The sequence below is a fragment of the Bos grunniens genome, chromosome 21, assembly GCF_055505025.1.
Source record: "Bos grunniens cultivar Pamir isolate PY7600 chromosome 21, Bosgru_T2T1.0, whole genome shotgun sequence".
Classification (NCBI taxonomy): domain Eukaryota; kingdom Metazoa; phylum Chordata; class Mammalia; order Artiodactyla; family Bovidae; genus Bos; species Bos grunniens.
The window spans coordinates 23,756,605-23,770,804 of record NC_141185.1 but is presented as its reverse complement, the minus strand read 5'-3'; the positions used below and the strand labels follow the sequence as shown (position 1 = coordinate 23,770,804).

General features: G+C 41.2%; 1 protein-coding gene across 1 annotated transcript in view; it reads right to left on the bottom strand.

Moving 5' to 3' along the window:
* Positions 1-4,651: 4,651 nt before the first annotated feature.
* The window catches only part of LOC147349232 (uncharacterized), a 58,033-nt gene continuing 48,484 nt past the window's right edge, over positions 4,652-14,200 (bottom strand). The window contains exon 5 of the mRNA XM_086363530.1: positions 4,652-12,246. The gene's annotated coding sequence lies outside the window, so the exon portion shown is untranslated. The remainder of the gene's footprint in view (positions 12,247-14,200) is intronic.

The following is a 14,200-nucleotide window of genomic DNA, read 5'->3' as shown; positions in this document are numbered from 1 at the left end:
GGCATCACCAACTCGATGGATACGAGTCTGAGCAAGTTCTGGGAGATGGTGAAGGACAGGGAGGCCTGGTGTGCTGCAGTCCATGGGGTCACAAAGAGTCAGACACACCTGAGTGACTGAACACCAACAACAATAATTGATAATGATGATGATAACAACAACTGTTGGTTGAGAAATTCTACATGCTGGATTCTTGACATGTTAATATAGGTCCCATTTAATATTTACAGACACCCTTGCAAGGCAGGTATCATGTCCCTATTTTACAGAAAAGGAAACCAAGACTCAGGAGGTTTAAAGTATTTGCTCAAAGCTAAGATTAGTAAGTGACAGATCCAGGACTGGGATCTGTCTGACTTAGGACCCTAAGGCCCCTACTCTCTTCTCTGTGTCAGTCTGTCCACTTTGTGGGATGATGCTTTCCAAGTTGACTTTTATACATGCTGCAAGGTAAGGGTTGAAATTTGTGGGTTTTATATGTGGATGTCCAATTTTTTCAACTGTCCAGCACAATTTTCTAAAAGGTCCTTTTTTTCACCCGATTAGCTTAGTATCTTTGTCAAAATTCAGTTGACTATACTATGGGCTTCCCAGGTAGGGCCAGTGGTAAAGAACCCGTCTGCCAATGCAGCATAGGTAAGAGACGCAGTTCGATCCCTGGGTCGGGAAGATCCCCAGGAGGAGGGCATGGCAACTCACTCTGGTATTCTTGCCTGGAGAATCTCATGAACAGAGGAGCCTGGCGGGCTACAGTCCATGGAGTTGCAGAGAGTTGGACTGAGTGACTCAGTGTGCGTACGTGTGTGGCTCTACTGGTTGGCCAAAAAATTCATTCTGGCTTTCCCACAATATCTTACAGAAAATCCTGAACGAACTTTTGGCCAATCAAATATTTCTAACTTTCTATTGATATACATGTCCCTTTTTATACCAATACCATACTGCCTTTATTACCATAATTTTATATTATGTCTTAAAATCTGATATTATGAACACCACATCTTTGTTCCTCTTTTTCAAAATTATTTTGGCTATTCTAGGTCTTTTGCATTTCCATATAAATTTAAGAATCCGCTTTTCAATTTCTAAAAAGGAGCAGCTTCCTGGAATTTTCACTGGGACTTGTTCAACGTGTTGATCAATTTGAGGAAGAACTGATATCTTAAACAATATTGAGAATTTCATTCCAAAAGCATAGTGTATAGATCTATCTCTGCAGATCTCTGATTTTTCTCGGCAATGTACAGGTATTATAAATAGTTTGTTGAATTTCTCTTTGAGCATTTCATTTTCATGCTATCAGAAGCTGTATTTTTTGCTTCAATTTCCAATTGCTCATTGATAATACGGAGAAATATAATTCACCTTTTATATTGACTATGTGTTGTCTCAACTCACTAAATTCACATAGCAGTTAAGTAATTGTTATGATTTCTTGGGATTTTCTATGTAGATAATTATGTTATTTGCTAATCAAGATAGTTTTCCTTTTTCCTTTCCAAGATATATGACTCTCTTATTTATTTTTCTTCCCTTACTACTGGCTAGAACCACCAGGACAACGTTGACCATGAGTGATGAGAGCAGACACCTCCACTTTGTTCCCAGCCTTTAAGGTAAAACATTCAGAATTTCACCACTAAGTACTGCGTTAACTACAGCCTTTTGTTGATTCCCTATTTCAGGTTTGGGTGTGCTCAGTCGCTCAGTCGTGTCCGACCCTTTGTGACCCCATGGACTGTGACCCTCCAGGCTCCTGCTGTCCATGGGATTATCCCAGCAAGAACACTGGAGTGAGTTGCCATTTCCTTCTCCAGGGGAATCTTCTTGACCCAGGGATTGAACCTCCATCTCCTGCATTGGCAGGTGGATTCTTTACCGCTGTGCCACCTGTATATACATCTCCTTCCATTGCAAGCCTATATAAAGTTTCCATTATGAATAGATTTTGGACTTCATAAAATGCTTCCCCCCGCACCCTGCATTGTTTCAGATAATAATATGATTTTTCTTTTTGAGCTTACTGATATGGTGAATTACATTGACTGATTTTCAGATGTTGAAGTAATCTTGTACTTCTTTGATAAATCTCCCTTCATTGACAGTCCTGATTTATTATTTTTATATATTACTGAATTTGATTTACCAGTATTTTGTTAAGGATTTTACATATACGTTTATGAGGGTTTTGGTTCAGTAGTTTTCTTGTAATGCTCTTGTCTAGTTCAGGGATCAGGGTAATACTGACTTAATAAAAAGGGTTGGAAAATATTCCTCTTCTATTTTCTGGAGGAGTTTGTGAAACCAGTAATTTTAAATGCATCTGTTTCTATTTATTTTACCCCTGACCCTCTAGCCTCACCTCAGGGCCTTTGTACATGATTCTTTGAAGTATTGCATTGGACTAAAATTTCATTCCTATAACATCTTACTTTAAAGTTGTCTTTATTGAACTAAGAAGGCAAGGATTTACTACACACAGAAAGGTTCAAAGGCCCTTAAAATGTCATGTATATATGTGTCCCTGTGCTTCTTTCCAAGAATTATGGTGGCTCAGATGGTAAAGAATCTGCCTACAATGCAGGAGACCTAGGTTCAATACCTGGGTTGGGAAGATTCCCTGGAGGGAGGGAGGGCATGAAGGAGGGAGGGCATGGCAGCCTACTCCAGTATTCTACTGGAGATTCCCACGGATAGAGGAGCCTGGTGGGCTACAGTCCATGGGGTCGCAAAGAGTTGGACACGACTAAGCACCTAAGCACAACACAGCACATGAGAGAAAACAGGAAAGAGTGTTTTACATATCGGAAGAAACTAACGTAAGGCCCATGTGTGACAGCCTCACGTGACAATGGCTACTTAGCAGAGGGAAAGGACACCAAAATCTACTCCTTCAAGCAAGCAAGGGTGTACAATGCCAAAGTAAAAACCTTCCCCTTGCTTCTCCTTGCTAACCTTCTCCTTATTCCATCTACTCATGTTACCCTCCAGAGCCTTCTGCCTTGAAATCCAAAACCTTCCAGTGAGCCCAAACCCTTCAGGCCTGGAATGAACCTACATTTGAACATGGTTTAAACACACACGCCAGTTCTTTTGAGAATCCATATGTTTTTGCTGTTGTCTCCTAATTTGCCAGAAGCTAGACAAGTGACAGAGAGCCATCCAAGAAGATGGAAGAAGACAAGGCCTTGTGAGGGCCTGTGATTTTGCCCTCAGGGGCAAAATTTTTGCCCCTCCTTTTGCCTTTTTTTTGCCCTCCCTTCAGCCTTTTTCTCGTGAGGCCCAAGTCCTCCAGGGGCTCCTTCTGCATCACGAGAGAAAGGCTGAAGGGGAAGGAGAGCAAAATCACAGGCCTGCACAAGGCCTTGTCTGCACACGGCAGTTTAGGCCCCAGTCCTGGATGACTCTCTCACTGCTCCCCAGGAAAGGCAATTCTGGAAGATCTGGTTATCAGTCCATGTTCTTGCAGGAAACAGAGGGCACACTCAAACAAGGTTAATGGAACGTTGAGTAAGCAAACTCTTTGCCAAGGTGTGGGCAGCAATGGGCTAGCCGTGGTGGGGCTCCATTACTGCCCCTGCTCTGATGGGAAGAGCTGAACCTGGCTTCCGGAATCTGAACGGAGCAAGCTGTGTGAAGAGGCTCTCCTGACGAGACCTGTAGCCGCATGGCACGGGGCCAGGGAATGATACACCCACCTCCATCTCCTGCTGGTGTTCCACACTGGCCAAACCCCAGGGAAGGCAGAAAGCCAGGGGGTGGGGGAGCTGTGGTCGGTCCACACAGGTGAGCCTTGTCAGGTCCTGAGCTGGAAGAGGGGGGTAAGGAGTGAACCCGGATGGACAACGGCGAGACAGCCAGGGATATCTGTATACCTCAGAGCCTTGCCTGACTTCTCAGCCCCTTGTCACTGGGCTGATGGACTTCTCCACACCCTTCTTGGCGTCTAAGCCAGGGAAGGTAAAGCTCACCATCTCTGGAGGGGAACCGGAGGGCCTACCACTGGGTTCTGGCTCTTGCCTTAGCAGCTGGGCCACCAGCTGGGGGCAGGCGGAGAGGAGCCAGAGCCATGCTCATTCCCTCCCCCAAAAAGAAGAATCCCAGGAAGAGGCTCACTGGCCATGAGCAAAGTTCAGCCCTACTCAGGCCTGTTAACACCCTCTGGCAGCCAAGGGCACTGGAAGGAGGCAGAAGTCAGGAAAATTCCAAGAAGCTTTTACTAAAAATAAATAGCCGCCTCTTACAAGATGCCCAGCCATTAATTAGCCATAGTACTTCTGTAAGAGGAGAGGCCCTTTGGCTACAGAATATGAATTTTTAAAACTAAGCTTCATCCAAAGTGGCAATTAAGGGCTTCACCCAATCATAATAAACCTTGGTCTTCCTTTCCTAAGCGAGCTCCGCATCTTGCTGCCAGAACAAACCCATCAGCTCATTCCTGGTTTCCTTCTTAAAACAGAGCAGAGCCACGACACTCCGCAGAGCGAAGGCCCACAGCAGCCCTCGCCAGGTTCCCCATGTCACCAGAGCAGTGCTGACACGGGTGCAGCAGACCCCATGTGTCCTTCAGCCCAGGCCCATGGGACTCCTTCCACAGAGACCATGCCGCATCGTCTTGGTGTTGGCAGGAACTGAGCAAGAATCTATGCTCTTTTCCTTCACAGCATTTATGAGAGTTTGCAATTTTACATGTTAACAGGGACAAGCTTTTTTATCCTGTGTATATTCTCTGCCTCTTTCCCTTCCTGCATTCTGCCCCCTAAAGAAAATCCTGGCTTGTCCACTGGGCACACTCCTTTCTCCTCCATCTCGGAGTCAGCGTGGGGAGCTGGGTGTGAAGCTGGAGCAAGAGGCACAGAGCGAAATGCTGGCAGAGCAGGGCAGGGGTGCAGTGGCGAGGCCGGCGGCGGAGGAGAAGCAGCAGAGAGTTGGGCCTGTGAAGCAAAAGCAGGTGAGATGCAGGACTCCACTCTGCCAGGCCAGAAGGGAGCCCCCTTGTGGTCAGATCTAACCATTTCTCAAATTAAACCAAATGTGGATTGTTGCAGAAGCCAAACAGAACAATCCACAGGCAGTGTGGCCCTACCCGCCTGCCAGCATGGGACTTGTGGACAAGAAGATGTCCATCAGAAAGAAACAAGAATGAAGGGGATGGGGCATGGTAAAAAGCTGGTTTTAAAAAGTCCTAAGGACCTCCCTTGGTGGTCCAGTGGTGAACCCACTGCCAATGCAGGGACATGGGTCCAATCCCTGGTCCTGGAAGATCTCACATGATGTGAGGCAGCTGAGCCTCTGTGCCACAGCTACTAATTCTGCAGTCTGGAGCATGAGAGCTGCAACTGCTGAGCCCACGTGCTCTAGAGCCCGTGCCCTGCAACAAGAGAAGCCACCGCAATGAGAAGCCTGCACACCACAACTACAGAGTAGCTCCCAAGGGCCACAACTAGAGAAAGTTTGGAAGCAGCAGTGAAGACCCAGTGCAGCCAAAAGTAAATAAATTTTTTTAAAAAAGAAAATATTTAAGTTTTTAAAAAGCAAAAACAACAAAGTCCTAAATTGGGAGTTGAGAGGGAATGAGGAGGAGCAGCTGCCAGTAGTGAGGAGGAATTTGAGAGTGGCTGAAACTTAGAGGCGATTCTAAAGATGTTTTGCTGTGCATTAAGAATGGACTCCTGCAGCCACTATGGAAAACAGTATGGAGGTTCCTCAAAAAACTAAAACTTGAATTGACATATGACCTAGCAGTCCAACTCCTGGACTTATATATATATATAATGTATATAAACAAAACTATAATTTGAAAAGATACATGTGGTCCTATGTTCATAGCAGGACTATTTACAATAGTCAAAACATGAAAACAACGTTAATGCCCGTCAACAGATGCCGTTTGCAGCAACATGGACCTAGAGATTATCATACTAAGTGAAGTCAGTCAGAGAAAGACAAACACAACGTGATATCACGTACGTGGGATTTAAAACGTGGTACAAATGAACTTATCTACAAACCAGAAACAGACTCACAGGCATAGGGAACATACCCACGGTTGCCAACAGAGAGAGACAGATTGGGAATTGGGATGAGCAGATGCAAACTATTATTTTAAATTATTTTTTAATTGACAGATAATTGCTTTACAGAATTTTGTTGTTTTCTGTCAAACTTCAACATGAATCAGCCATAGGTATATACATATTCCCTCCCTTTTGAACCTCCCTCCCATTTCCCTCCGCACCCCACCCCTCTAGGTTGATACAGAGCCCCTGTTGGAGTTTCCTGAGACATACAGCAAATTCCCATTGGTTATCCATTTTACATATGGTAATGTAAGTTTCCATGTTACTGTTTCCATACATCTCACCCTCTCCTCCCCTCTCCCCATGTCCATAAGTCTACTCTCTATGTCTGTTTCTCTACTGCTGCCCTATAAATAAATTCTTCAGTACCATTTTTCTAGATTCCATATATATGCGTTGCTGCTGCTAAGTCACTCCAGTCGTGTCCGACTCTGTGCTACCCCGTAGACAGCAGCCCACCAGGCTCCCCCATCCCTGGGATTCTCCAGGCAAGAACACTGGAGTGGGTTGCCATTTCCTTCTCCAATGCATGAAAGTGAAAAGTGAAAGTGAAGTCGCTCAGTTGTGTCCGACTCTTCGCAACCCCATGGATTGCAGCCCACCAGGCTCCTCCATCCATGGGATTTTCCAGGCAAGAGTACTGGAGTGGATTGCCATTGCCTTCTCCATATATATGCATTAGAATACGATATTTATCTTTCTCTTTCTGACTTACTTCACTCTGTGTGATAGGTTCTAGGTTCCTTCACCTCATTAGGACTGACTCAAATGTGTTCCATTTTATGGCTGAGTATATTCCATCGTATATATGTAAAACAACTTCTTAATCCATTCATCTGTCGATGGACATCTAGGTTGCTTCCATGTTCTAGCTATTGTAAATAGTGCTGCAATGAACAATGGGATATGTGTGTCTTTTTCCATTTTGGTTTTCTCAGAGTATATGCCTAGGAGTAGGATTGCTGGGTCATATGGTGGTTTTATTCCTAGTTTTTTAAGGAATCTCCATACCATCTTCCATAGTGGCTGTATCAATTTACATTCCCACCAACAGTGCAAGAGTGTTCCCTTTTCCTACACACCCTCTCCAGCATTTATTGTCTGTAGACTTTTTGATGATGGCCATTCTGACTGGTGTGAGGTGATATCTCATTGTAGTTTCGATGTGCATGTCTCTAATAATGAGTGATGTTGACCATCTTTCATGTGTTTGTTAGCCATCTGTATGTCTTCTTTGGAGAAGTGTCTGTTTAGGTCTTCTTCCCACTTTTTGATGGGGTTGGTTGTTTTTCTCGTATTGAGTTGCATAAGCTGTTTGTATATTTTGGAAATTAATCCTTTGTCAGTTGTTTCATTTGCTATTATTTTCTCCCATTCTGAGGGCTGTCTTTTCACCTTGCTTAGAGTTTCCTTTGCTGTGCAAAAGCTTTTAAGTTTAATCAGTCCCACTTGTTTACTTCTGTTTTTATTTCCGTTACTCTAGGAGGTGGGTCATAGATGTTCTTGCTTTGATTTATGTCATCAAGTGTTCTGCCTGTGTTTTCCTCTAAGAGTTTCATAGTTTCTGGTCTTACATTTCAGTCTTTAATCCATTTTGAGTTTATCTTTGTGTACAGTATTAGGACGTATTCTAATTTCATTCTGGACATGTAGCTGTCCAGTTTTCCCAGTACCATTTATTGAAGAGGCTGTCTTTGTCCCATTGTATATTCTTGCCTCCTTTGTCAAAAATAAGATACCCATAGGTGCATGGGTTTCTTTCTGGGCTTTCTATCTTGTTCCATTGGTCTATGTTTCTATTTTTGTTTCAGTACCATATTATCTTGATGACTGTAGGTTGGTAGTATAATCTGAAGTCAGAAATGTTGATTCCTCCAGCTCCATTCTTCTTTCTCAAGACTGCTTTGGTTATTTGGGATCTTTTGTGTTTCCATATGAATTGTGAAATTTTTTGTTCTAGTTCTGTGAAAAATGCCATTGGTTATTTGATAGGGGCGGCATTGAGTTTTAGATTACATTTGGTAGTATAGTCATTTTCACAATATTGATTCTTCCTACCCAGGAACATGGAATATCTCTCCATCTGTTTATGTCATCTTTTGATTTCTTTCATCAGTGTCTTATAATTCTCTGTCTACAGTTCGTCTCCTTAGGTAAGTTTATTCCTAGATATTTCATTCTTTTTGTTGCATTGAATTTGTTAAATTCATTTGTTGCATTTAATTCTTTTTGTTGCAATTCTTTTTGGTGAATGGGATTGATTTCTTAACTTCTCATTCTGAATTTTCATTGTTAGTATACAGAAATGCAAATGATTTCTGTGTATTGATTTTGTATCCTGCAACTTTGATAAATTCACTGAATAGCTCTAGTAATTTTCTGATACTATCTTTAGGGTTTTCTATGTACAGTATTGTCATCTGCAAACAGTGAGAGCTTTATTTCTTCTTTTCTGACCTGGATTCCTTTTATTTCTTTTTCTTCTCTGATTGCTGTAGCTAGGACTTCCAGAACTATGTTGAATAATAGTGGTGAAACTGGACACCTTTGTCTTGTTCCTGATCTTAGGAGGAATGCTTTCAGTTTTTCACCACTGAGAATAATGTTTGCTGTAGGCTTATCATATATGGCCTTTACTATGTTGAGGTAGGTTCTTTCTATGCCCATTTTTTTGAAGAGTTTTAATCATAAATGGGTCCTGAAATTTGCTGAAGGCTTTTTCTGCATCTATTGAGATGATCATGTTTTTTATCTTTCAATTTGTTAATATGGTATATCACATTGATTGATTTCTGTATATTGAAGAATCCTTGCATCCCTGGAATAAACCCAACTTGATTATGGTGTATGAGCTTTTTGATGTGTTGCTGAATTCTGTTTGCTAACATTTTGTTGAGGATTTTTGCATCTATGTTCATTAGTGATATCGGCCTGTAGTTTTCTTTTTTTGTGTTGTCATTGTCTGGCTTTGATATCAGGGTGATGGTGGCCTCGTAGAAAGAGTTTGGAAGTGTTCCTTCCTCTGCAATTTTTTGAAAGAGTTTCAGAAGGATAGGTATTAGCTCTTCTTTAAATGTTTAATAGGATTCTCCTGTGAAGCCATCTGGTTTGGGCTTTTGTTTTGGGGGAGATTTTTTTATCACAACTTCAATTTCAGTGCTTGTAATTGGGTTGTTCATAATTTCTATTTCTTCCTGGTTCAGTCTTGGAAGATTGAACTTTTCTAAGAATCTGTCCATTTCTTCCAGGTTATCCATTTTATTGCCATATAGTTGTTCATAATAGTCTCTTATAATCCTTTGCATTTCTGTGTTGTCTGTTGTAACCTTTCCTTTTTCACTTCTAATTTTGTTGATTTGATTCTTCTCTTTTTTTCTTGATGAGTCTGGCTAAAGGTTTGTCAATTTTGTTTATCTTCTCAAAGAACCAGCTTTTAGTTTTATTAATCTTTACTACTGTTTCTTCCATTTCTTTTTCATTTATTTCTGCTTGGATTTTTATGATTTCTTTCCTTCTACTAACTTTGTGGGCTTTTTGTTCTCCTTTTTCCAGTTGTTTTAGGTGGAAAGTTAGGTTGTCTATTCGATGTTTTTCTTGTTTCTTGAGGTAGGATTGTATTGCTATAAACTTCCTTCTTAGAACTGCTTTTGCTGCATCCCGTAGGTATTGAGTTGCCGTGCTTTCATTGTCATTTGTTTCTAGAAATTTTTTGATTTCCCTTTTGATTTCTTCAGTAACTTGTTGGTTATTTAGACACATGTTGTTTAATCTCCATGTGTTTGTGTTTCTTACAGTTTTTTTTTCTTGTAATTGATATCTAGTCTTATAGTGTTGTGGTTGGAGAAGATGCTTGATAACAATTTCAATTTTCTTAAATTTACTGAGGTTTGACTTGTGACCCAAGATATGGTCTATCCTGGAGAATGTTCCATGTGCACTTGAGAAGAAGGTGCACTCTTTTGCATTTGGATGGAATGTCCTGAAGATATAAATGTGATCCATCTCATCTAATGTATCATTTAAGACTTGTGTTTCCTTATTAGTTTTCTGATTTGATGATCTGTCTATTGGTGTGAGTGGGGTGTTCAAGTCTACTATTATTGTGTTACTGTCAATTTCTCCTTTTATGTCTGTTAGTGTTTGTCTTCAGAGAAGGCAATGGCACCCCACTCTAATACTCTTGCCTGGAAAATCCCATGGATGGAGGAGCCTGGTAGGCTGCAGTCCATGGGGTCGCGAAGAGTCAGACACGACTGAACGACTTCCCTTTCACTTTTCACTTTCATGCATTGGAGAAGGAAATGGCAACCCACTCCAGTGTTCTTGCCTGGAGAATCCCAGGGACTGGGGAGCCTGGTGGGCTGCCGTCTATGGGGTCACACAGGGTTCGACATGACTGAAGTGACTTAGCTGTAGCAGCTGCAGTGTTTGTCTTATGTATTGAGGTGCTCCTATGTTGGGTGCATAGATATTTACAATTGTTATATCTTTCTCTTGGATTGATCCCTAGATCATTATATAGTGTTCTTCCTTATCTCTTGTAGTCTTCTTTAAGATCTATTTTGTCTGATATGAGGGTTGCTACTCCAGCTTTCTTTTGCTTCCCATTTGCATGGAATATATTTCTCCATCCTCTCACTTTCAGTCTATATGCGTCTTTAGGTCTGAAGTGGGTTTCTTGTAGACTGCATATATATGGGTCTTGCTTTTGTATCCATTCAGCTAGTCTGTGTCTTTTCCTTGGCACATTTAGTCCATTTACATGTAAAGTAATTATTGATATATATGTTCCTATTGCCATTTTCTTATTTGGGGTTGATTTTGTAGATCTTTTTTCTTTTCTTGTATTTCTTGACTATGTAAGTCCCTTTAACATTTGTCGTGAAGCTGGCTTGGTGATACTGAATTCTCTTAACTTCTGCTTGTCTGAGAAGCTTTTTATTTCTCCATCAATTTTGAATGTGATCCTTGCTGGGTACAGCAATCTTGGTTGTAGATTTTTCCCTTTCAGTACTTTAAATATATCCTGCCATTCCCTTCTGGCTTGCAGAGTTTCTGATGAAAGATCAGCTGTTAAGCATATGGGGTTTCCATTGTATGTTACTTGTTGCTTCTCCCTTGCTGCTTTTAATATTCTCTCTTTGTGTTTAGTCTGTTAGTTTGATTAGTATGTGTCTTGGCATGTTTCTCCTTGGGTTTTATCCTGTATGGGACTCTTTGTACCTCTTGGACTTGATTGACCATTTCCTTTTCCATGTTGGGGAAATTTTCAACTATAATCTCTTCAAAATTTTTCTCATACCCTTTCTTTTTCTCTTCTTCTTCTGGGACCCCTATAATTCAAATGCTGGTGCATTTGATATTGTCCTAGAGGTCTCTGAGACTATCTTCAGTTCTTTTCATCTTTATTCTGCTCTTCAGAAGTTATTTCCACCATTTTATCTTCCAGCTCATTGATTCGTTCTTCTGCTTCAGATATTCTGGTACTGATTCCTTCTAGAGTATTTTTAATTTCAGTAATTGTGTTGTTTGCCTCTGCATGTTTATTCTTTAATTCTTCTAGGTCTTTGTTAATTGATTCTTGCATTTTCTCCATTTTTCTTTCAAGGTTTTTGATCATTTTTACTATCATTATTCTGAATTATTTTTCAGGTAGCTTGCCTATTTCCTCTTCATTTATTTGGACTTCTGTGTTTCTGGTTTGCTCCTTCATTTGTGTAGTATTTCTCTGTCTTTTATTATTTTTTTTAATTTATTGTGTTTGAGGTCTCCTTTTCCCAGACTTCATGGTTGAATTCTTTCTTCTTTTTGATTTCTGCTCTCCTAAGGTTGGTCCAGTGGTTTGTTTAAGCTTCGTATAGGGTGAGATTTGTGCTGAATTTGTTGTTGTTGTTGTTGTTGGTTTATTTGTTTTTCCTCTGATAGGCAAGGCTGAGTGAGGTGGTAATCCTGTCTGCTGGTGATTGGGTTTGTATTTTTGTTTTGCTGTTGTTTAGATGAGGCGTCCTGCACAGGGTGCTACTGGTGGTTGGGTGATGCTGGGTCTTGTATTCAGGTGGTTTCCTTTGTGTGAGTTCTCACTATTTGATACTCTCTAGGGTTAGTTCTCTGGGAGTCTAGGGTCTTGGAGTCAGTGCTCCTACTCCAAAGGCTCAGGGCTTGACCTCTGCTCAGGAAGGAAGATTCCACAAGTGGTTTGTTATGGTATTAAGTGAGATTAAAACAAATACCCCAAAACAATAAACCAAAGATGAAACTCAGACAAATGACAGTTACAAAATCAAGCAAATAATAATTAAAATAATGGAGTATACACATATACACCCATCAGATCAGATCAGATCAGATCAGTCACTCAGTCGTGTCTGACTCTTTGCGACCCCATGAATCACAGCACACCAGGCCTCCCTGTCCATCACCAACTCCCAGAGTTCACCCAGACTCATGTCCATTGATTTCATGGCTGCAGTCACCATCTGCAGTGGTTTTGGAGCCCAGAAAAATAAAGTCTGACACTGTTTCCACTGTTTCCGCATCTATTTCCCACGAAGTGATGGGACTGGATGCCATGATCTTTGTTTTCTGAATGTTGAGCTTTAAGCCAACTTTTTTACTCTCCACTTTCACTTTCATCAAGAGGCTTTTTAATTCCTCTTCACTTTCTGCCATAAGGGTGGTGTCATCTGCATATCTGAGGTTATTGATATATACACCCATAAGCAAAATCAAAACAGTTCAACAAAAATAAAGCACAATAGATTGATCTGGCGAACAAAGGAAATAAAAAGTTTTATTTACCAGTTAAGAACAAAACTAACTAAAGCACAAACTGGAAAACAAAACTAAAGTAAGATGCCAAGTGGGGAATAAAGCAATGAAAACAAAACTAACACATATGTTGAGAGGAATGGAAAAAAAGAAAGAATAGATATGCAAAGTTAAACAGGTAGATGAAGAAGATTTATATGCATTAAAGATTAACTGCAAGGGGAAAAGAACAGTAGGAAAGGCAAAGGAATAAATGCAGAAAAAAATATCAGATCAGATCAGTTGCTCAGTCGTGTCTGACTCTTTGCGACCCCATGAATCACAGCACGCCAGGCCTCCCTGTCCATCACCAACTCCCGGAGTTCACTGAGACTCACGTCCATCGAGTCAGTGATGCCATCCAGCCATCTCATCCTCTGTCATCCCCTTCTCCTCTTGCCCCCAATCCCTCCCAGCATCAGAGTCTTTTCCAGTGTGTCAACTCTTCGCATGAGGTGGCCAAAGTACTGGAGTTTCAGCTTTAGCATCATTCTTTCCAAAGAAATCCCAGGGCTGATCTCCTTCAGAATGGACTGGTTGGATCTCCTTGTAGTCCAAGGGACTCTCAAGAGTCTTTTCCAACACCACAGTTCAAAAGCATCAATTCTTCGGCACTCAGCCTTCTTCACAGTCCAACTCTCACATCCATACATGACCACTGGAAAAACCATAGCCTTGACTATACGAACCTTTGTTGGCAAAGTAATGTCTCTGCTTTTGAGTATGCTATCTAGGTTGGTCATAACTTTCCTTCCAAGGAGTAAGCATCTTTTAATTTCATGGCTGCAGTCACCATCTGTAGTGATTTTGGAGTCCCCCAAAAATAAAGTCTGACACTGTTTCCCCATCTATTTCCCATGAAGTGGTGGGACCAGATGCCATGATCTTCGTTTTCTAAATGTTGAGCTTTAAGCCAACTTTTTCACTCTCCACTTTCACTTTCATCAAGAGGCTTTTGAGTTCCTATTCACTTTTTGCCATAAGGGTGGTGTCATCTGCATATCTGAGGTTATTGAGATTTCTCCTGGAAATCTTGATTCCAGCTTGTGCTTCTTCCAGTCCAGCGTTTCTTATGATGTACCCTGCATAGAAGTTAAATAAACAGGGTGACAATATACAGCCTTGAAGAACTCCTTTTCCTATTTGGAACCAGTCTGTTGTTCCACGTCCAGGTCTAACTGTTGCTTCCTGACCTGCATACAAATTTCTCAAGAGGCATATCAGGTAGTCTGGTATTCCCATCTCTTTCAGAATTTTCCACAGTTGATTGTGATCCACACAGTCAAAGGCTTTGGCATAGTCAATAAAGCAGA